General features: G+C 37.7%; 1 long non-coding RNA gene across 1 annotated transcript; it reads right to left on the reverse strand.

Annotated features, from left to right (window-relative positions):
• Positions 1–483: 483 nt before the first annotated feature.
• LOC125755960 (uncharacterized) lies at positions 484–19,743 on the reverse strand. Its single transcript, XR_007413633.1, has 2 exons — positions 19,621–19,743; positions 484–664 (listed from the first exon to the last, which is right to left on the reverse strand). It is a non-coding gene; the product is annotated as an uncharacterized LOC125755960 (long non-coding RNA).
• Positions 19,744–21,474: the final 1,731 nt, after the last annotated feature.

Raw genomic sequence — 21,474 nt, forward strand, 5'->3', positions numbered from 1 at the left:
CCCCGGCTCTCACCATATTGTTTAGATACTTCACAACTTAGACCTAGAAACCTGTAATAACTTTCAAACTAGTCTACTTGCCCCTAGATTCAAAATGCCCATTCTCCTATGTGCAAGCACAAAATTTACATTTGTGTTTTTTTCCTGACTCAAAATCTCTGAGTTTTTCCAGGGTGTATCAAAAGAGTTTCATCTCTTTAGCTAGACTATTCTGCTTGCAAAACAACTACAAGCACAATAAGACTTACGTTTGAAAAATATAGGCTGCGTTATAATAAACATAAATTAAGCCACACTGATTTCCTTTATAATTATTCTTCTCCTTAAAAGGAGTCTTCCCATTATTCAAGTTTAACAAGAATGATCCATTTAGAACTGTACAGACCATAATAAGCCCCATGTAAAGATCTGTCCATTTAGATAATCCCAGAATATGCATCTAAAGATACGGAATGTGTCCAGGAAGTGCCAAGAAGGAAAGAGTTCTAAGCTGAGCTTATTGTTATCTTTTATTCTAGTGACCCTCATTGCTGCAAGTCTTCACTGGGCCCTTTGGTGCTGTGTGCTGAGGTCCCCAAATGTTCGTCTTCATCCCCTCTCCCACTATTGATGGCATAATCTGCACAGGTCGTGAGGGGAGAGGCTCACTCAGAGACTGCACCTGCTAAAAGGAGGAAAATCAATTTTCATCATCCAAAAATACAGAACTGCTGGCACACAAACTAGTTGCTCAAGGTCCCTAGGGTTTAGAAGGGGAGTCCCACTAAGAAAGACATATGCTTGGAACAGAAGTCAATACTCTCTCCATGTAGCCAGAATAATAAGGGAAGTGGGGAATGAAGAGGTGGAGGATAGAATGCTGCCATGCAGTCCCCCAATTCTGCAATAAATATCAGATGGAATATAGAGCCAATATTAGGTGGGGATCTTTCTGAGAGTAATCTATATATTTTGATATTCTAAATGTTCTCAAATGCTAAATTCAGCTGACAGGTATAACCTATTGTGATTTACTTTTTACTATCCTTTACCACTTTTCATTACTATTTTTTCCTATGGGATTCTTATATTTTAATTGGTATTTTGAGTTGGAATTTTATAATTTGATACCAGAGATGATTTGTGGGGAGATACAAAACATAGATTTGCATTATTGAAAGATAGTCTCACAAAGCGGCTGATAAAACCACAAGCCCATATACCTTGACACACTTGAGTGTTACAGCATATTCATAATTCATATTTTAATTACACAAGCAATGCCCAAACACCCATTTGCTTTATAAGTTGAAACAATATGTAGCTTAATGAATCAAAAGAGTAAAAAATCTCATTTCACATGTCCCCAATCTGATTCCTCTCCACAGAACTAGTCACTGCAACCATTATCACTTAAGTGTGTCTTCCTGATTTTGTACTATTAATTTATATGAGTCATATATGTGTTTAACATATAAATAAATGGTTTACCTTTGCATAAATAGGGCAGTACTCAATTCTGTTCTATAAGTTTTCCACTTAATAGTTTTTTGAAGATCTTTCTATTTCAGTATTTGTAAACCCACTTTATTCTTTTAGATTTCTGAATAGTTTTCCATAACATGGAGGAACTTAATTCATAAAATATTTGATGATTGCAATTTGTTAGCGTCATTTACCCCCAATTTTCCTCAAATACCAAAATTAAAAAAAAAAAAAAGGCCACAATGAATATCCTTTTACTTGCTTCTTTGTGTTTTGCAAGCATTGCTCAAGAGTAAAAACTGAAAAGTGGGAATTCTAGGTCAAAGCCTTGAGAATTTTGATAGAAACTGAAACTGTCCCTCTATAAGGGATAACTACATTCTTACTACTGATGGTTTGCATTTCCCTATACATGGTCAAATACTGTATAATGTTTTTAATCCTTTAAAGTGTTCTTATGACTTTTGTTTAAAACTTCAGTGGTCTATTTATTTATTTATTTTTTTTAATATTTATTTATTTATGTATGATAGTCACAGAGAGAGAGAGAGAGAGAGGCAGAGACACAGGCAGAGGGAGAAGCAGGCTCCATGCACCGGGAGCCTGATATGGGATTCGATCCCGGGTCTCCAGGATCACGCCCTGGGCCAAAGGCAGGCGCTAAACCGCTGCGCCACCCAGGGATCCCTCAGTGGTCTATTTAAATTTATCTGTCATTTCCACTCATTTCAGTGTTAAACTGACTATTCATTTTTGGGGATGGGGGACAATATATTGAGATATATTCTTTTCTTGTTGAGTCTCTCGTCCACTGCTCCCCTGCAACATATAGAAAGATAGATGATAGATAGATAGTGCTTGCTCCTTTTTATATATTTCAGTTATTTTCTTTCAGCGTGTTATTTGTTTTATTTTCTTAGCCTACAGAATCTTCTCATACAGAAGATTTAATTTCTATGTCATAAAACGTATCAGTCTGTCCTTTGTAGATTCTGTTTTTTTTTTTTTTTTTTCTTTCCTGCTCTGGAAAGCATTCTCAACACCAAGCACCAAGCTTTAAAATAACTGTCCTAAATTTTCTCCTTCAAAATCTTTATTGTCCTTTTTATATGCTAAAAAAAAAAACTCGTGCCTTCATAATTTTATTCAAATATTTATTGAAAATGGGTACTGATTTATATGAAAGATATTTTTCTCTGTTGAGATGATCATATATTATTTCTTTTAATCTATTAATTACTTAATTATACCAATACACTTTTCTCACATCAAACCATTCTTGCATTTCTGAAATTTATTTTCCTTGTTCAGGATTTAGTATTATCCATTAGTGGATAAAATTTGCCTCATTTGATGTATTTATCTTTGATATACTTGCTTACCTTTGCATCTAGTCTTAATAATAAGGTTGACTTTTAGTTATGTGTCTTGTTTTTCATATTGTTTCTCTCTTGTTTGGGAATTAAACGTACAAATATTATAGAACAGATTCAGAAAGTTCTCTTCATTTTTTTTCTCCATAAAAAAATATTCTAGAATATCTTTATAATGCATGGTTTTCAAATTAGAGAGGCAGACAAACCATGAGAGACGCCTAACTCTGGGAAACAAACAGTTTGTTTGCGGAAGGGGAGGTGGGGGCGGGGGGATGAGGTAACTGGGTGATAGGCACTAAGGAGGGCACATGATGAGATGAGCACTGGGTTGGCAAATTGAATTTAAATTTAAAAAATTTTAAAAATAATGCATTTTATTGAGACTTCAGAGAATATAGTTAACTATTTAAGCATTTTAAGAAATTCATATATTATAAAAATAGAGAAGTGTACAAAATATACTTTGTAGCTCAATTATGATCCCAGAGTGAACCTCCATGTAATTTCCATCCACACCATGAGATGGACTACCAACTAGGACCCAAGATGATCTCCTTTCATGCTTTCTTTGTTACTGCGCTCCTCTTCTGCCTCAGGTGCAATCTATATCTTAAGTTTGAACATTATAGTTTAGTTTTCCTTGCTTTTGAACTATATATAAATGATATCATATAGTGTCCCCTTTCATGTGTAATTTCCGTTGCTCAACATTATGTTTGTGAATTAATTCATGATTCAGTATGTAGCAAACTTACCATCCATTCCATTGCTGTATACTATCTCATTTTACAGATACATTGTGATTTACTCATCTAAAGTTATTTCATCCACTGTTGTAAAATGACTATTTTAAACTATTAACATCCTTTGATGTGTCTTGGTTCATATGAGAATGCATTTCTGTTGGGTATCACAAGGAGTAGAATTGCTTTAGCAGATAATGCCAACAGATATAACTACTGACATTCCCAGCAGTAGTGACCAGCAGCGGTGGTCATTTTATTTTTGCTACAGCTTTTCATTATGTCCTTTTAATTTTAATTAGTTTAAGAATATATACCAATATCTCAGTTATTCCATTTACATTTTCGTGTTTTGAGCATCTTTTCATATGGTTTTTGGTAATTTAGATACTCTCTTTTTGAAGTGTCCAGTCAAGTTCCCAACCCTTATGGAGGTGGGAGGTTGTGTGTTTTATAGAAACTTTATAATCTACAACTCTGATAAAATTGATTTTGTTATTGATGTGAGGTAAGGGTCAAAATTCCTTTTCTTCCTTGTATGAATATCCAGTTGAAGTACCAAAGTTTATTGAAAAGATTGCTCATTCTTAACTCCTCTACAGGGATCTCCATCACAAATGAAGTCTCCTGGGATCCCTGGGTGGCGCAGCGGTTTGGCGCCTGCCTTTGGCCCAGGGCGCGATCCTGGAGACCCTGGCTCGAATCCCACATCGGGCTCCCGGTGCATGGAGCCTGCTTCTCCCTCTGCCTGTGTCTCTGCCTCTCTCTCTCTCTCTCTCTGTGAGACTATCATAAATAAAAAAAAAAAAAAAAAACACACAAAAAAAAACAAATGAAGTCTCCTTATACGTGTGTATCTAGTCCTGAATCTGTTCTATGTCATAAGTATATTTGTCAATATCACATAGTTTTCATTACTATAGCTTCATTATAAGTTTGATGTCTAATGGGACAAGTCCTAGCAGATATTCTTAACCCTTTTCCACATAAGTTTTAGAATCAGTGTGTCAATTTCCATGATGCAATCTATTAGAAAATTTGTTTGGGATGCATTGAACCTAAATATCAATTTGGGAGAATTGATATTTTTATAATCTAACCAATGAACATTCTATTTCCTCTATTTAGAACTGCTTTCTTTTCTCTTAATATCATTTTATCATTTTCTGTGTAGACGTTGTACATACCTTCAGTTACATTTGCATTAAATAAATTCTAATTTTATGCATTAAAATGGGTTCTTCTGGTATATTTCAATTTCTTTTAATTTTGTGAGGCTACTATACAGAAATATAATTTTTGCTACACCCATTTATTAATTCCAACAATTCATCTAAAAATACTTTGAGTGTTTATGATTATAGTCATATAATCTTTAATAAAGAAGAGTTTAATTCTCTCATTTCTTATTTTTTTAGTTTCATTTTATATCCCATAGCCCTGAAAAGGAATTCTAGTAAAACGTTAAATAGTACTGGTAGTCATCTTCAAATCATTCCTAGTCTTTAATACCTTTCAATATTTTATCAAAGTTAGTGGTAAGTATGATATTTGCTGCAAGTGTATTTATAATTGCATTTTATCAGACAAAGTAAATTCCTTTCTATTCGGACTTTGCTAAGTTTTGCTTATGTGTTTGTTTTAATCATAAAGGGCAAGTTTCTAAAATTGTCTTTCCTGAATTTATAAAAAAATATGTTTTTATTTTCCTTTACTGTGTTGATGTGGCAAATTACATTAATTAATTTTCTAATGTTAAACTTTGCATTTTTGGAATAAAACCAACTTGATCATGAAATATGACCTTTTTAATTTATTGCTGCATTTGGTTTGCTTCTTTTTTATTTAGAAGTTTTTATCCATGTTTATAAGAGAAATTGACCTGTAACAGTCTTTTTCATAATTGTCAGTTTTGGCATAGAGGTTATGCATGCTACGTAAACTGAGTTGGAAGTGTTCTCTAATTTTGTATTTGTTTTCTCTGAAAGAGGATGCATAAGATTTTCATGATTTTCTCTTTAAGTAACTGGTAAAATTCACTTAAGAAGCCATCTGGCCATGGTGTATTTTATTTTCTGTAGAAGGCATCTAATAAGGAAGTCATTTTTGCTTAACAGTTGAGTACACTTAAGTGTTTTATTTCTTCTTATTTTCATTTTTGTAAGAGGAATTTTCATAAGAATTTGTGCACCGAATGTTGTATTTTTAAATGTCTAGTATAAATTTGTTCATAACATAAGCTGTATTATTTGTAAGATCTTTAGTCTTTTTTTCCTTTGTTGATTTTGATCTTCTCTCTCTCATGTTTCATTCAAAAACTAAAACTTAACAATTTTGTAAACATTTCAAAGAATTAACAGTTGGCTTTGTTGCATGTTTGTTTTCTATTTCTTTAAATTGTGTATTTGTAATTTTCTTCCTTTTATTTTCTTTGGGTTTCACACCTCTTCTTTTGCCCTGTTTTCTTTACATGGGTGGTCAAATGATTTTTTAATCTTTATTACCTTCTTACCTATGCATTTAAATCTCTATTGTTCTAAATTTCCTGAGCCACAATCTCCAAGTGTTATTTTCAATATCACTCATAAATTTATAATTTCCTCTGTAATTTCTTTTTTGGCTCAAAATCTATTTGGAAGGATACTTCTTAATTTCCAAATGTATGGGAATTTACTAGTTATCTTTTTGTTTTTGTTTTCCTGCTTAATTTGCTCTGTGGTCAGAGAACATATTCAACATAACTACAATCCTTTGAAATTTATTTAGACTTTCTCTATGAATCGACAGATAATCTATTTTGGTTAACATTCCATATGCACTTCATATGGATTCATATTCTGCATATGTTGGATGCAGTATTCTATATCAGTCACATCATGTTTGTTAATTGTGTTGTACAAATATTCTATATTCTGTCTTCTTTCTGTTTTATTCTCTGGTTGGTTTTATCAGTTAATTTAGAAGTGTGTTAAAATGTATTACTAAGATTGTAGATTTACTAGTAGTTTGTCAGTTATATTTGTTTTATATATTTGAGTATTTGTTAGGTAAATATACAAATTTAGGATTCTGATTCCTTCCTGGGGAATTGAACCTTTTGCCATTGTGAAATGTTCTTCTTAATCTCTATTAATGATTTTTGCCTTGAAGTCTTTGATAATAATATAGTTATACAGCTTGCCTTTTGCTTAATGATTGCATGGTATGCATTTTCTATTCTTTTAATTTTCACCTTTCTGTGTCCTTACATTTAAACTCTCTTAATTTGCCTTTAGGTGTTTTATTTTTTACTTAGGCTGACAATTTTGCATTTTTTAGAGCATTAGGTCTATTTATAGCTAAAACAGCAATTGATGTAATTTGTTTTCAAATGTAAAGTCTTACTATTTGCTCTAGGTTTGTCTTACTTCTTTGAATTTTTTTTTCCTTTTGGCCTAATTTTGTATTAAATGGAGTTTTAAAAAACTGTTTATTTCTTCCATTACCTGACATTATTTACCTTTGATTTTTTTTAGTATGACACTAAAGATTAGAACAGAAGTTCTTAACATATAAAAAGTTGATATAAAATGGTACATTTTTTTTCTAGGCATTTCAAGGACCTCAAGACACTTTAATTCCACTTCCCAGTCTCAGATCTTATAAGCTGGTATTGTTGTATATTTTGATTCTGTGTGTGTGTGTGTGTGTGTAAAACCCTAAAACATATCATTAATTTGATTTTTACAGTCAACATTCATTTAGATGAACCCATGCTTACTGCTTTGTACTTTTCTCTCCTTCATATAATAAATTATTTCACTTCCTTCTGAGGAATACCCTTTGGAATTTATTTAGCGTGTTACCGTTGTAAACTTTTTTAAAAACTATTTTTTCTGAAGATGTCTTTGTTTCAGAAAGAAAATTTCATTTATTATAAAATTCTAGGTTAACCTTTTTGTCTTTCAGCACTTTGCAGTTATTATTTCAATACCTTCTGGCTTCCATTGTTTCTGTTGTGAGGTCTGCTGTCCGTCAAGTTGTGGCTCCTTTGAAAGTAATCTGTCTTTTTGCCCAACTGCGTTTAAGATTTATTCAGTAGTTTTACCATGATATGTGTGATTTTTCTCATAATTTGTTTCCTTGGGGCTCATGGGGATTCATTTGTAATTTGTTTTTATATTTCAGGTATTGTCTCTTCAAATAATACTTCTTCTCAAACTCTCTTCTTCTGGATATATCTTAGCTTATATGGTAGAACCTCCCTTTTTAAATCTTTCCTCTCATATTTTCTTTCAGTCTGTTTCTCTGCAGCATCTATGACTTTTTTTATCTGACCTGTGTACTAGGTTCCTATTTCTGTTTTCAAATGTACCTAATATGCTACTAAATCTGTATGTTGAACTTTCAATTGTGGTAATTATACCGTTCAATTCTAACATTTTCCTAAAAGTTTTAAAATAGTTATTTTTAGCTTATAGTTATTTGCCATTATTTGGTCTCATCCCAGATTAGTGAATCAAGTATCAGTAAATGCTCTAGAATTCCCTAGACACTGGGCTTACCTCTCTGTATTTCTGACTTCTCTTGCATTTTGGTCTGGTAAGTTCTCAATGTCTTAATAGATCTCCAATGCCTTCAAGCACTTAAATATTTTATCTACATTATTCGGGGCTTTTCCCAACAGAATAGTTGGTTACACTAGTTATTCATCATTACCAGAGCTGGAAATCCAGAGTTGACTGACTTTCAGTGTCCTTCTATGATTAGTCAAGAATACACACACACACACACACACACACACACTCACACTCACTCATTAAAATATCCATATAAATAAAATAATTATTGCTTTAAATATGTTCAAGGTATTCTTTTGCTATTAAATATCTTTCACATCTGTAATTATATCCCCCTTGACAAATCAAATGTTTATGTAGTATTTTCTTCTTAATCAGACTTGCCAAATTGTGATATATAGATAATATAGACATATTTTTATGGAAACAGTTATCAATATCACTGATAAATTCTACTGTTACTTTTTTGGGGATACTATCTTATCTGGTTTGCGTATCAGGCTGAGATTAGCTTTATAAAATTAGCTGAGAATTATTTCTTCCTCTTTTAGTTCCCAGAAGATATTGGGTAGAACATTTGCTGATTCTTGTTTAAAGATTTAGTAGTGTCCTTCAGTGAAGCTATCTGGGCCTGAAAAATCCTTTTACAGAAAATTTTAACTTATAGATTCAATTTCCTCAATAGTTATAGAACTATCCAAATTATCTGCTATATGTTGAGTGACTTGTGGTAGTTTGTTCTCTTTGAAAAGTTGATGTACTTCATCCAAATTGTCAAGTTTATGGAAAAAAAAAAAACAAATTGTCAAGTTTATGTATATAGAGTTGCCCATATTATTCCCTTATTATCCTTTTAAAGTCTGCAGAGCCTGTTATATCCTATTTCATCCTTGATATTGGTATATTATGTCTTCACTTTTTTTCCAGTATTGTTAAAGGACTGTCAAGTTTATTGATCTTTTCCAAGAACCCAGCTCTTTGATTTTGTCCATTGTCTTAGTATTTTCAATTTATCTGACCTCTGTTATTATTTCCTTCTTCTTGCTGTTAATTTATTTTGCTCTTTTTTTTCTGCTTTCTAGAGGTGGAAACTTAGATTATTGATTTGAGACTTTTTCTTTTTTCTGGTGTAATCATTTTCTGCTATTGCAGAAAGAAAGAGGAAAGCATGGATCCACTATCTCCCATCCTTCATTGTTAAGGATATTTAGTGGTCCCAAGATGTGTTAACTCTCTTTATGCACCATCACTGAGAGTTATGGGTTAGTACTTCCCGGAGTGTCAAAGAAATTCCTACTGGTATCCATGTGAAGGCAATAATTAGAGATTCTGTAGATTAGGGAGAGGTACTTGAGTGAAGCTTGTCATCTTAGCAGTGGTTGGAACAATAGGTGTGCATAAGAGGTGTTCAATATAATCTCAGCTCTCAGATTCCTTTCATCTTTCTTTCCTCCACCCCGAGCACACAGCTTCCATTCTCTATAGCTCCATATGGTCAGAAAGTTACCATATTTTGAGGTGCGTAGGTGGCTCAATCAGCTAAGCAACAGATTCTTGATCTTGGCTCAGGTCATGATCTCAAGGTCCTGGGATCAAGCCCCGCAACAAGTTCTGTGCTCAGCAGAGAGTCTTCTTGAGGATTCTCTCTCCCTCTTTCTCTGCTCTCCCCCCACTCGCACTCTCTCTGCTTTGAATTTCTGTGAACCCCTGCATAAAATATTTCCAAATCTTTATGTCAGCTACTAAGAAGAGGCCACCTATGCTCATTTGGATACCATTTTCAATTGTTTTAGGTTTATTTATTTATTTGAATGAGAGAGAGGAAGAGAGAGAGTGGGGGGACAAGCAGAGAAAGACAGTCTTCAAAGCAGACTCCCCACTGAGGGGGGAGCCCATTTGGGGCTCTATCCCAGGACTCATCAGATCATGACCTGAGCCAAAACTAAGAGTTGGATGCTTAACCAACTGAGCTACCCACACGCCCTCATTTTTTTTTTCACAAAATATCTGCAAACAAAAAACAAACATATTTTTGTACTCTTTTAAGAAAGGTACAGAGCCAGGTATTAAGCCCTTTTATTCCCACTTTCTCTCTCTGAGTCATCCTCTGTGCTAACTGAAAATGGAGACAGGCAAAAGACAGGCATTGTACAAATAAAGGAGAAGAATCAAAAGGCCTGAAGAAAGACACATGCATCCCTGCCTCTTACAAATCAGGAATGGTCAACATCTACCTCAAGACTATTGACTGGCCTGGTTCCTCCCTCAATCTTATCCAAGTGACATTTATTTTAATAACAAGTTAAACTCATTATGTGAATTGCACAATTCTATTGGAATATTGTTATCCCATGTAAATGCCATTAGTTCCACAAATGAACTACTCTATGTGAAACTGCTTAGAAAACTATAAAGCACTTCACAAATGGAAGAAAAATTCTAATGTCCGAGAGAGAAAAACATTATACTAAACTGAAACCATAAAATGCTAAAGTACTCACTGATGCAGCTCCAATTCACAACTTCACTCTTTTTGTGTGTAAGGTAAAGGGAAGCAAAGTGTTTTCTTTATAAGTTCTATTTCTATAACTAAAATTCTTCTACAACTAACATGTAATTTTATTTTTTGATTTGTTTTCCCAGCTTATTCAACATATTTTATATCCCTTCTGTCTTCTTAGAAGTGCCACTTTGTTGAAGGGGGAGGTGGGGTTTTTCAGGAAGTTTTAAAATATGCTGTTAATGAATGAATGGACAACTAATTACTTGCTAAATGCATTAACTCAAATCTGGGTCTGAAATTGCTTCAGAATTTAGGACATATGTGCACAACCTTGCTTATTTTGCAGGGGGCATGATACATGGATTTCCATTTGTATATGAAAATGTTTTTTCCCTTTTTTTACACAAACCTGTACACACACACACACACACACACACCTCACTGCAGGCTCACTTTTCAAACTATATTATTAAAAAAAAGATAAATTTCTTAATTATACTACTCATACATTGATTTCATTCTTTTTCACTTATCCTATCTCCCACCCCTCTCTCTCTCTCTCTCTCTCTCTCTCTCTCTCTCACACACACACACACACACACACACACATCCCAGATGTGATCTATGCACATAGGTAGGATTATAAATGAACTATATACCAATTGAACAAACACAGCTTCCATTCAATGGATCACAATAGTAATTATTCCCCCAATCTAGCTGATTTCTAAAAATCCTTTTACTTCTGTTTTCTCAAACCTTATTTCTCCCTACTAATAGGAGGCCTACCAGAGTATTTTTCTCTCAGTATAAAGACTGGATTTTTACTTTAGTTCAAACAAGAACTCTGGTATAAACTGCCTTTTAATAGCAATGATAATTTTAGGGGTCTATCCATACATATTTTGAATATATAATGATTTTCTCTGATGGAAATTAGCCGGCATTAGGGTTCCATTAGCATTCATATTCACAGATAAGTATTAACATTTTCCTGGACATTTTTAAAAACTTAGTTGCTACATGATGGCACCGCCAAAAATAGGACCTCTCCCACTAAGCTCTCCCCTTCGGGGAAGACCTTCCTAGAACTTAACATCAGTCTTTCTATTAAGCAGAATTCCCAGCTTATACTAGTCCAGTATCTTTTACCTGGGAATAAGCACATGATCATTCTGGGAACAAATCAGAGCCCTCTCTGTTTTCTATTTTTCCTAAAATTGAACTTAAACACACACACACATACACACACACACAGAGGAACTGTTTCTCATATGGTCACAAGGGTGTGAAGATGTAAGTCTACAATATGGAGAAAGAGCCCCTCCACGGTAGGAAAGAATAAACCCAGCAGGCAGAAAGAAACATGCATAATAGGGGGATGGAGGAGAGAGAGAGAAAGAGATGCCAGCACTAGAGTCTCAGGACCAAGGTATCCTTGAGATTCCCCTCCCCTTTCCGTTCTTTGTTTATGGAAATAAATACATGCTTCTTTTGTGTCTCATTTATTTTGTTTCTCTGTCATTAGAAGTCAAAGAGTCCTTCTAGTTTACAATTATAAAGGATATGAAAATTATTCTTCCCTATATTTTTTTTCCCCATTTATGATCTGCTTCCTGACCTCCCTTCCATTTGCTAATTCACCGCTCTTTTGGGGCTTGTCCAGGAAAATAGCAGGAATAAAATGGGGGGTGGAAATCAAAGAGAATAAAATAAAAAGAGGAAAAAAAGCAGAGAACCAAACGATATTTCCCCTTATAGTTTACAGCTCTGAAGTCATCTTAGTCCATTCAGAAGTGGGAGGCGATAATTAAAAATCAAAGAAGTAGGGCATCATGCCTACCCCGGCGATTCATAGTTCCTAAGCTCGAGCTCTGTAGATATTTCCTCAGGGCCTCCCTCCATAGCATTTCAACCTAAGAGATTTAGTAATATTCCTTTTTAGACTCTTCCCTGTATTCATCCAGTTGCCGGTACCCACATGGCTGCTGAGGGCTCCACAGGCCTCCACAGAGGTACCCCACTTGTTTCAGGCAGCTCACTGCCCACCAAATCTTTATCCCTGTTCCATCCCCCCTTTTCACCCTCTTGCACCGCAAAGTCTTAAAACTTTGTCTTTTTATATCCTTCTTTATTCTCCCCCAATTAAAACATATTAGCTTTGTAGCCTATTCCCTTAGGGGTCCACTCAGTGACCAGCTGGCACTTATTTGGTCAGGTATAGCTAGGATGTTACTGGTTGATAATGGATTAATATTTTATTCTCCCAGAGAACATTTACATTTTTATGGTGGCCTCAAGCAAAAGGTGTTAACCACATGGGGATGTCTGGTGTAGGAGTGCAACAAATATGTGGGAACGGATGGTATTTCAGCATCCCTCAACTCACATCATGTACACACTGGCATGTCTACAATCTGGGCAGTCCTGCCCTTTGGGGTGATTCCATCTCTACCACCAAAGAGCTTTCTTTTCTGTAGGAACCATTTGCCTTCCTCTCCCCCAAGTGACCTTCTCTTTCCTCCCTCTGGCTGATACCACTGTTCACCTTCCTTTGCTCTATTATTGCTTTTACCAGTGTCTATAGTTTTATTAACTCAGTAAATTTAGATTCTCTTAAAGAGCACATCAAAAGTTCAAGCCATGCCACACAGCCCTAGAAACAGTTCTTGAAACAGAAATGATGACTCCAAAGTTATTTCAGGTAAGAACTAGCAAATGTCATCAGAATGTTCCTGGTCATTTTATTGGCTTTAATTGAATACTTCCCCCAGAATCTACGGTTTACTGGGACCAAAGATAATATGGGAATGTTAAATGACACGAACAGGGCTCACGAGAAAGGCAGTATGGGCAATGACATTAAAATTTTGGTGCCGCAACTTAAGCAGAGCCTTGAAAAATAAAAACGTGTCTTCGGAAGGGTGCTGAGAAGAGCTAAGAAAACCAGGCTCCATGAGCACTAAGAGGCATGGCAGTGAAGAAGGATGGAGACATGGAAGCTGTTCTCAAGTTCTAGAAGTACACTATGTAAGAGGGAGAGCAGAGTTATTGTGGATTGCCTCACAGGACAAACGTACAGTGCGTAGTGAGTTAAAATCACAAAGAGGAGGATTGTTTTTTCTCATTTTCAGGGAGACCCTCTAACAAATGGTGTTGTCCAGCAGTGGAGGGAGCTGCCTGCCAGTCATTACTGGTAATATTTGGAAAGGGACTAAATGGCATTGTAGGAGAGCTTCCTGCACTTTTAAGCTAGAGAATTTCTGAGAGTCCTTAACCACTTGATTCCACCATTTCCGTATGACCATCAGCACTAGATTAGCTGGGCTGACCTATGCAGGCAGTGTCAGGTTTTTGCGGGAGATCTGGGAAGAGGGAGAGGGAGTGGGAAACAGCCCAAGAGTCAGAGGAGGCAGCACTTCCAACCTGTCACCTGTTGGCTGTTTTCATCTTTTGATTGGCTTCAGCCTGTTGGCTACTCACCTGCCCATCTATTCTCTAAATGAAGTATTCCAGCAATTGAGTTCAATTCAACAAGCTCCGATGCTGTGCTGCTATAAATCATCAGTCCCTTCCTCCCCGAGCCCTTCAGTGGAAGGAGTAATTGGTTAATTGCCAGAGTTGTTAACAAGAATTAAGAATTCAAGGGAATTGGCTAGGAATGCAGATCCATTGCAATATGGTTAGAACAAATGTGTTTGTAAAGGGACAGAAATTTAGAAATACGCACACCTAAGTCAAAATCAATGAGTTTTAAAGTCCTTTATAAAAATGCCTGAGACTCACTGGGTCAGTGTTCTCTTCTTTGAGGGGCCAGCACTCTAAAAACTGCTTCCGTCTTCATTCCTTTCACTCTAACCTTTCAGCTGCAGAATCTGAAGCACTCTCCATAGTCCCTCTTTCTGTGTTCTCTTCCAACAGAGGCCTTTCCCCTTGCTTCACTCAGTCTGCACACCCCACTTCTTTTTTGAGACAATCATCCCATCTCACATACTTCGATTTCTTCTATCAAATGAATATGAAGAATAATTTTCATAAAGGATGAGACAAAATGTAACATACCACTACCCATAAGGTCCACCTCCACGGATATGTGCCTCCTAGGGATATGAATCTGCCTTGCCAAGTGCAGGCTGTATACCAGCTCCAGGCTGAGCGGGAGTCCTGGGCATTGCTGGGGATCCTGCACATAATCTAGATATTTTAAGCAGCAATAAATCTAACACCACCCATCTTATGTTTACACACCATTTTATGTTTCTCAAAGTATTCCCTTTGTTTTATTTGCCTTGCTGACAGTATAAAATGCATAGAACAAGTGTGATGAGTCCTGTTTCCAAGATGAATAAGTTGAGACAAGGTAGTTAAGTTATAAAGGCAGAACATAATCTCTAGATTTCCTATCTCCCACATTCTGCTATGACACTTTCCATATCCTATCGTCACTAATAGGTTAACCTTGCTGCTCCAAATATCTGACGTGCCCATTGTTTTATAATCATGAGCTCTCATTAGAATTGTGCATAGAGTAGGGAGTGTGTGTGTGTGTGTATGTGTGTGTGTGAGTGTTGGAGGAATTGTGGAACATAGGGCTTGGGGGCGATCTGGAGCTAGTCCAGTGTACACTTCTAGAGTAGATACGGAAACAAATCCAAGAGAAGCAAAGGTAAAAACATGTTAGTAGATTTACAGAGTGGTAGTTTCCATTTTCCAAATGGTCAGAGGTGGGAGGCATATGTTTCAGTCATCATAAACTCAAGGCATCTTATCTAGAAAGGATTTTTGAAGAGAATTTGATAAAAGCAAAGTAATGTATCACCAAAGCTGCTGAAATGCAAATAAGTTGAGGCACATACAGGCGTTGCACCAGTGAAAACTGAGGTGCCATGGCCCATTCAAGTAGCAGGCCAGGAACAGAAAACACTCAAGGGAGAGACTATTGTTACATAATATAAAATTCAGTTGCAGGGTTCTCATAAATTGCCATATAGATCGCATATGTTATATAACATACAGGAGTGAAACTCTGACAGAATGAACTGATTAATAAGAGAATTCCAAGTAGAGGTGACTAAGTACAATGGTTTATTTCAGCCGCTGAAGATTATTAGATTTGTTCATACAGAAGCAGATGTAATCATAGGTCCAGATTTTCTAAGGTTGTCCCGGTTTGGTGTCATTTTTAAAAAGTTGCTTGCTAAAGAGAAAACCAATTGTGAAACATTTTATAACCATGTGTATTAATCTGCTCTGCCCACTGTAACAAAATCCCATAGACTGGGTGGCTTAAACAATAGAAATGTATTTCCCACGGTTCTGGAGGCCTTGAGGGTGCCAGCCTGGTTCAGTTCTGGCAAGAATCCTCTTCCTGCTTTGCAGATGGCCATCTACTCGCCATATCCTCACATGTCCAAGTGAGAGAAAGAGAAAGCAAGCTCTCTAGTGTCTCTTTTTCTAAGGGTGCTAATCCCAACCTGATAGTTCCACCCTCAGGACCTAATTATCTCTCAAAGGCTCCATTTCCAAATATCATCACTTTAAGGACTGGCGTTTCACCTTATGAATTCTGAGGAAGCACAAATATTTAGTCCACAACACCATGTAGGCCTTTTCAAATAATAACTCTTCAAATTAGAAAAATCCTTTCCCAGACCTCATATCCTAACTTTAGCAGATAATATTTTAATTTCAATAAGAAGACTAGTGTATCTCTTTTAAAAGCGTCTAAGATCTGGAGTTAAGGGACTAGAGGGAAGAAATGAGGGGTTTCCGGGCCCAGAGAGACCCAGTAGGAATAGGAGGGGGAGGACAACACAGCACTGGAATACATCTACTTTGAATAGATGTCTGAGCTGGGCATAATGTGTCAGGTTATATTGGGGGACATAGGTATTGATACCCAGCATTTCTAAGGTATGAAGACCCAGCCTGGCATGGGGTTGTCTATGCCCTGGCTTTGGTAGCTCTCTGCCCCAGGCCAGCCTCCATGATAGTGGTCTCTTCATTTTGTGGAGAGCTCAGAGGATATAAGTTATTACTGTAGAAATCCTTTAGCTAAATTCTAAGTCTTTGGGCATAGACAACACTGATTAAAGCTCCTCTGATAGCAGATAGTACCAATGGAGAGGAAGGCCTTCTTGGCCACTTCTCCACAGACCCACTACACAGCCTGTGGGCTCTCTGGGCTCCATGGTCTCATTCACTTCAGTGAAAAGCAGAGCTCAAAGGCACAGCAATATCCAGGCAAAGCCCAGACTACAGTGAGAGATGAGAGACAGTAGGAACTTCCAGTATAAACAGAGTTCTTGATGGAAACTCCTACGAAAACTGGTTGGAATGCAGGCTGGTATGCTTTCAGGGAGGCAAAGAGCCTGTGTACTGGAGGCAGAGAAGTTGTGATGCTAGACAGAGGCTAATGAGAAAAGGGAAAATTTGGATTATAGCATGAAAGCTCAATAAAAGTTAGTGACTTAACTGATTCACTGATGAACTGACTGCTTCACATCATCTCAGCGCTAAATATTGAATAAAGCCAGTCGGAGGAAGGAAATAACAAAGAATATGCACCTTTATGTTTGCTGCAGCACTATTTACAAAGGCCAAGATATGGAAGCTACCCAAGCATCAATCCATAGATGAACGGATAAAGAAGAAGTGATATATACACACGGTGGAATATTACTCAGTCATGAAAAAGAATGACACCGCGCCATTTGCAACAACATGGACAGACCTACAGGGTATATAACGCTAAGTGAAATAAATCAACCAGAGAAAGATAAATACCATATGATTTCACTCATATGTGGAATTTAAGGAACAAACAAATGAGAGACAAACAAAAACCAGACTCTTAAACACAGGCAACAAACTGGTGGTTGCCAGAGGGGAGGTGTGTGTGGGGAGCGGTGAAATAAAGGGGCTTAGAGTGCGCTTCTAATGAGCACTGAGAAATGGACAGAATTGCTGCATTATACTGTACACCTGAACCTAATATAACACCGTATGTCCATTATGCTTTGATTAAAAAAAGATATTGGCCTTCATATCAGTTTATCTAAAAAAGAACTTTGAGAAATAGATGCCAGAGCTAGAGATCTACTTTTGGCATATTGATCAGGATGGTTCGATATCCACAAAATACTCAAATGTCCACTGGGAGGGAAGCAGAGGCATGAACAATAAAACATTCTAATGCGAGAAACATCAGACAAGAAAACCTTCACTTCAGAACCTCTCACTTTACTGGTTAGTGGTTAGCGGTCTGTTGTTGAGGAAACTTTATGCATCAATCTGGGTTTCATGTTTCTAAGAACCCCAATCAGTGCTTGTCATTTCTTTGCAGCCTCTTTTGCTGGAAGACCATGTTTTCCATTGAAGGATGTTTAGGGACTGCTTGCATGTGGCATGCTGGGCCACCCTACCTCATAGTTATCCTGTTTCATTTTACACAGAAGAAGATCCCAGATCCCAGCCCATTAGGGTTTATACCTGCTTTCTGTGTGTTCCCGAGTTTGCAATCTCTTTGATGCCTTGAAGTTTCCTTCTTTCTTTCTCTCTTCTTTTTTTTTTTTTTTTTTTTTTTTACCTTGAAGTTTCTGAAGGATTATTGTCTCAGCTTCTCATTCCCACACCAAATATAAGTAGTAGTTTGGACGCTATCTGGAAAGGTTGGGAGCGAAGACTTCACTAAATTGGCGCTAATCCAGGTATTTCATCATGTCCAAGGATTTGCTTGGTCAGTGCAGTTAGTAAGTTGCTGCTGCGCCGTGAAGAAGTGAAAAATACGTACTGTTGCTATAGGAACTGCTATGCTAGCAACGCACAGTTTCCCTAGACCCAGGGCCAGCATCCATGCAAGAGAATCCTAGACTAAGGACTGGTTGCAGAGAGAGAGTTTCCATCACACTTTGTTGAGTTTCCATTCTCGCTCTGTAAGTAAAGAACCAAGTTTGCTCCCAGTGCTCAGATTCTTGGCCTCCCACATGGAAACGGAATCACAAAGACATGTGTGTGTGTATGCATATAGACGTATGCTTGTATTCCAAACTCAAGAGAAAGAAAAAAAAACTTCCCCAGATTTTTCAATTCCTGTAAGGATTGTAGTTTACTATTTCTGGATTTGGATCATTGAGTTCCCTGGATTATTAAACATAGCAAAAAGCCATCTGCAATGAATCGGGCTTGCTCCTCTAATTGAGTCATGCTGTGAAGCCCTTTACTGTTTCCCTCACTTCGTTGCTGAATATTTTTTTTCAAGAATGATAGGAAATACATTTTTTACTACTAATGCCACCTGCAGGTTAAAGAGAAACTGTTGCAAGATTCTTGAAATCCTCACAGCACACTGCAATATGCACCTCCAAAATATTCCCCAAACCGTGCCAATCAGCAGGAATGCAGGCTCGTTTCATTGACGACGTTCTTTATCAAAAATATGCCTTTGCAATCACCATTGCAGCCAGCCTTCTCTCCTCACTCAACACTCAGGCCAGCTGATACTTACAGCCGGGAACACGTATAGAGTCATTGCCTAGGAAATAATTGCTTTGGGCTACTTCATGCAACAGCATCCCGGTGCCGTCGTAAAGTGCCTCGTGTCACAGGTAAAGGTGGTATGAGAGTTATCCTCAATCAATTAGTTTCCATGTGAATTATTTCCTGGGTCAATCAATCATTCCATGCAAGTGCTGTGACTTGGGTTCACTGTGCTAAATGAATTAGCACACACTGTGCCATCTACATGTCTTATTTCTCAGCTAGGTGAGGTTGCTTAAGGAGAGATATTGTTTTCCACTCTAATTAGTTCCTCCTTATTATGACTGACATTACCGTTACTACATTATGATTATTAGTCATAGTAGATAAACTTTGCTATCAGTTCATTATAAATTATGCTTCAGCTTCTAGCCACAGTGATGGTATATTCCCAATTATCTGAAGAGCACAAATCTAAGAGGAAGTGAAGGACATACCCGTCAATATTTTCACAGGTATTCAAGGCCACTCAAGTGTTGCCAAACAGGACAGTAGCGCCCCTTTTTTGTCACCACCAGATGGAGGCAACTTTCAATGTGTGCCCCACTTGTGATATGACATCATACGGAATATAATGATGACATAATGTGGTGACAGGGACCGCAGGGCTAATGTGGGGAAATGCTTCTTGACCCAAAGAGGCAGCTGGTGAGAGCTTCAATATCTGTGCTGCTTAATTAAATTATTATACCTGAGCATAGAGATGAAGAAATAGAGCCAATTACCTTAGTGGATCTGACAAGCAACCTTAAATGGACACTCAGCTCCCTAATGTGGAGCCATTTTTATCCCGAAAAATAATAATACGAGGACACAGAAGAGATGGCTGCGAAAATCCCATCCTTTCTAGAAGGGCTTGCATACTGCTAATGGGAAAGTCTCTCCAGAGCTGAGAAAGAATGTGGGACAGATACATAGGTTTTTCTGCTTTCCTTTTCCTTGGCTGACCTTACCAAAGAGCCCCTACCCCTAATCTTACGTGCTGCTGCCAAACTAAAAGGGGTTTCTCAAAACTGGAAGCATTGTCCCTGGCTGCCAAGAGCTTTCTTAGAGTTTACTCCCAAAGTTTAAGCTACATGCCACGGAAGCCTCACTCAGCCTCTGGGTGCCACCAGGTGACAACACACCGAAGCCCTCAGACTTTATTGGGAAGAGGAACAAGGTATAAGATATACCAGAGAGTTCGACGTTTCCTCCATGTTTCACCTTGCTCCCTCCTAGGAAACAATCATCTCTTCCGATCTATTGATGCTATTGAGATTTTGGACTAGCCAAGTCTTTGTTGTGGGGGCTTTCCTGTACACTGTAGGGTGTTTAACAGCACCCCCAAAACCTCTACCCCCTAGATGCCAGTAGTGTTCCCCCAGTTGGGAACAAAAGACAATTTCTCTAGACATTATCATGTAGGGGTGGAGTCAAAACTGTCCAACCCCCCCTCCCCCAACTTGAGAAACTCTACTACACACTCTTTGAGCTCTTCGAGCATAGGGAGAGCATAGCCGATTCATCTTTATAACCCAGGCTAGCACCGGGGAAACGCCGGACAGAGAGCACGTGCTCAACAAAGTTTGACCGCAATTATGTAAGAGTAGAGAAGTGAACATGACTAAGGTTGGAAGCGACTTCCTTTACCCTTCTTCTGAAAGAGGCAGAGGACGCCTTTCTCTTCAACCACCCTGGCCACTTTCATAGAAAGACCACCGTGAGAGAGATCTCTCCTCTTTCTTTAAATCAAAACAGCGCTGTCACCGTCCCTGCAAACCTGCAAAGTCAACTCAGTAAAGACAGAGCAGGGGGTGCTTGGCCAGAAGGAAGGAAAAAATAGGAAAAAAAAAAAAAAAAAAGCACAGAGACAATTTAATCGTGAAGAAGTAAAAACAAAAACAAAAAATTCTTCACCAGGTAATGAAATTATTAATTGCAATTCATGTCAGTGTTTGCGCCAGCCACGTGAACGACGGACAGGCTGTCCAGCAGTGTTTCTGGAAGGGCCTGCACACCTCAAACACGAGGCCCTGCTGGAGGATCGCGGTGTGTGCGGGGCCCTGCAGAAGCTGTACCCCTCGAGCTCCCCGGGGTGGAGTGGGGGGCACAGCAGGGCCGGCCCTTCGGACAGGATGCAGCTTGTGGGGCTCGGGAGGGCACGGCGGTCACCCCGTCACTGTCCCCCCACCCCACCAAGCCCTCCGCGTGCGCCTGATGCTGCATCTGCCATTCGAGGCAGTTTACACGTTTTGCTATTTAAAAATATAGCCGGCTCCCTCCTCCTCCCTGCAAAGGCTCTTATCAGT

Source organism: Canis lupus, chromosome 10 (genome assembly GCF_003254725.2).
Source record: "Canis lupus dingo isolate Sandy chromosome 10, ASM325472v2, whole genome shotgun sequence".
Taxonomy (NCBI): domain Eukaryota; kingdom Metazoa; phylum Chordata; class Mammalia; order Carnivora; family Canidae; genus Canis; species Canis lupus.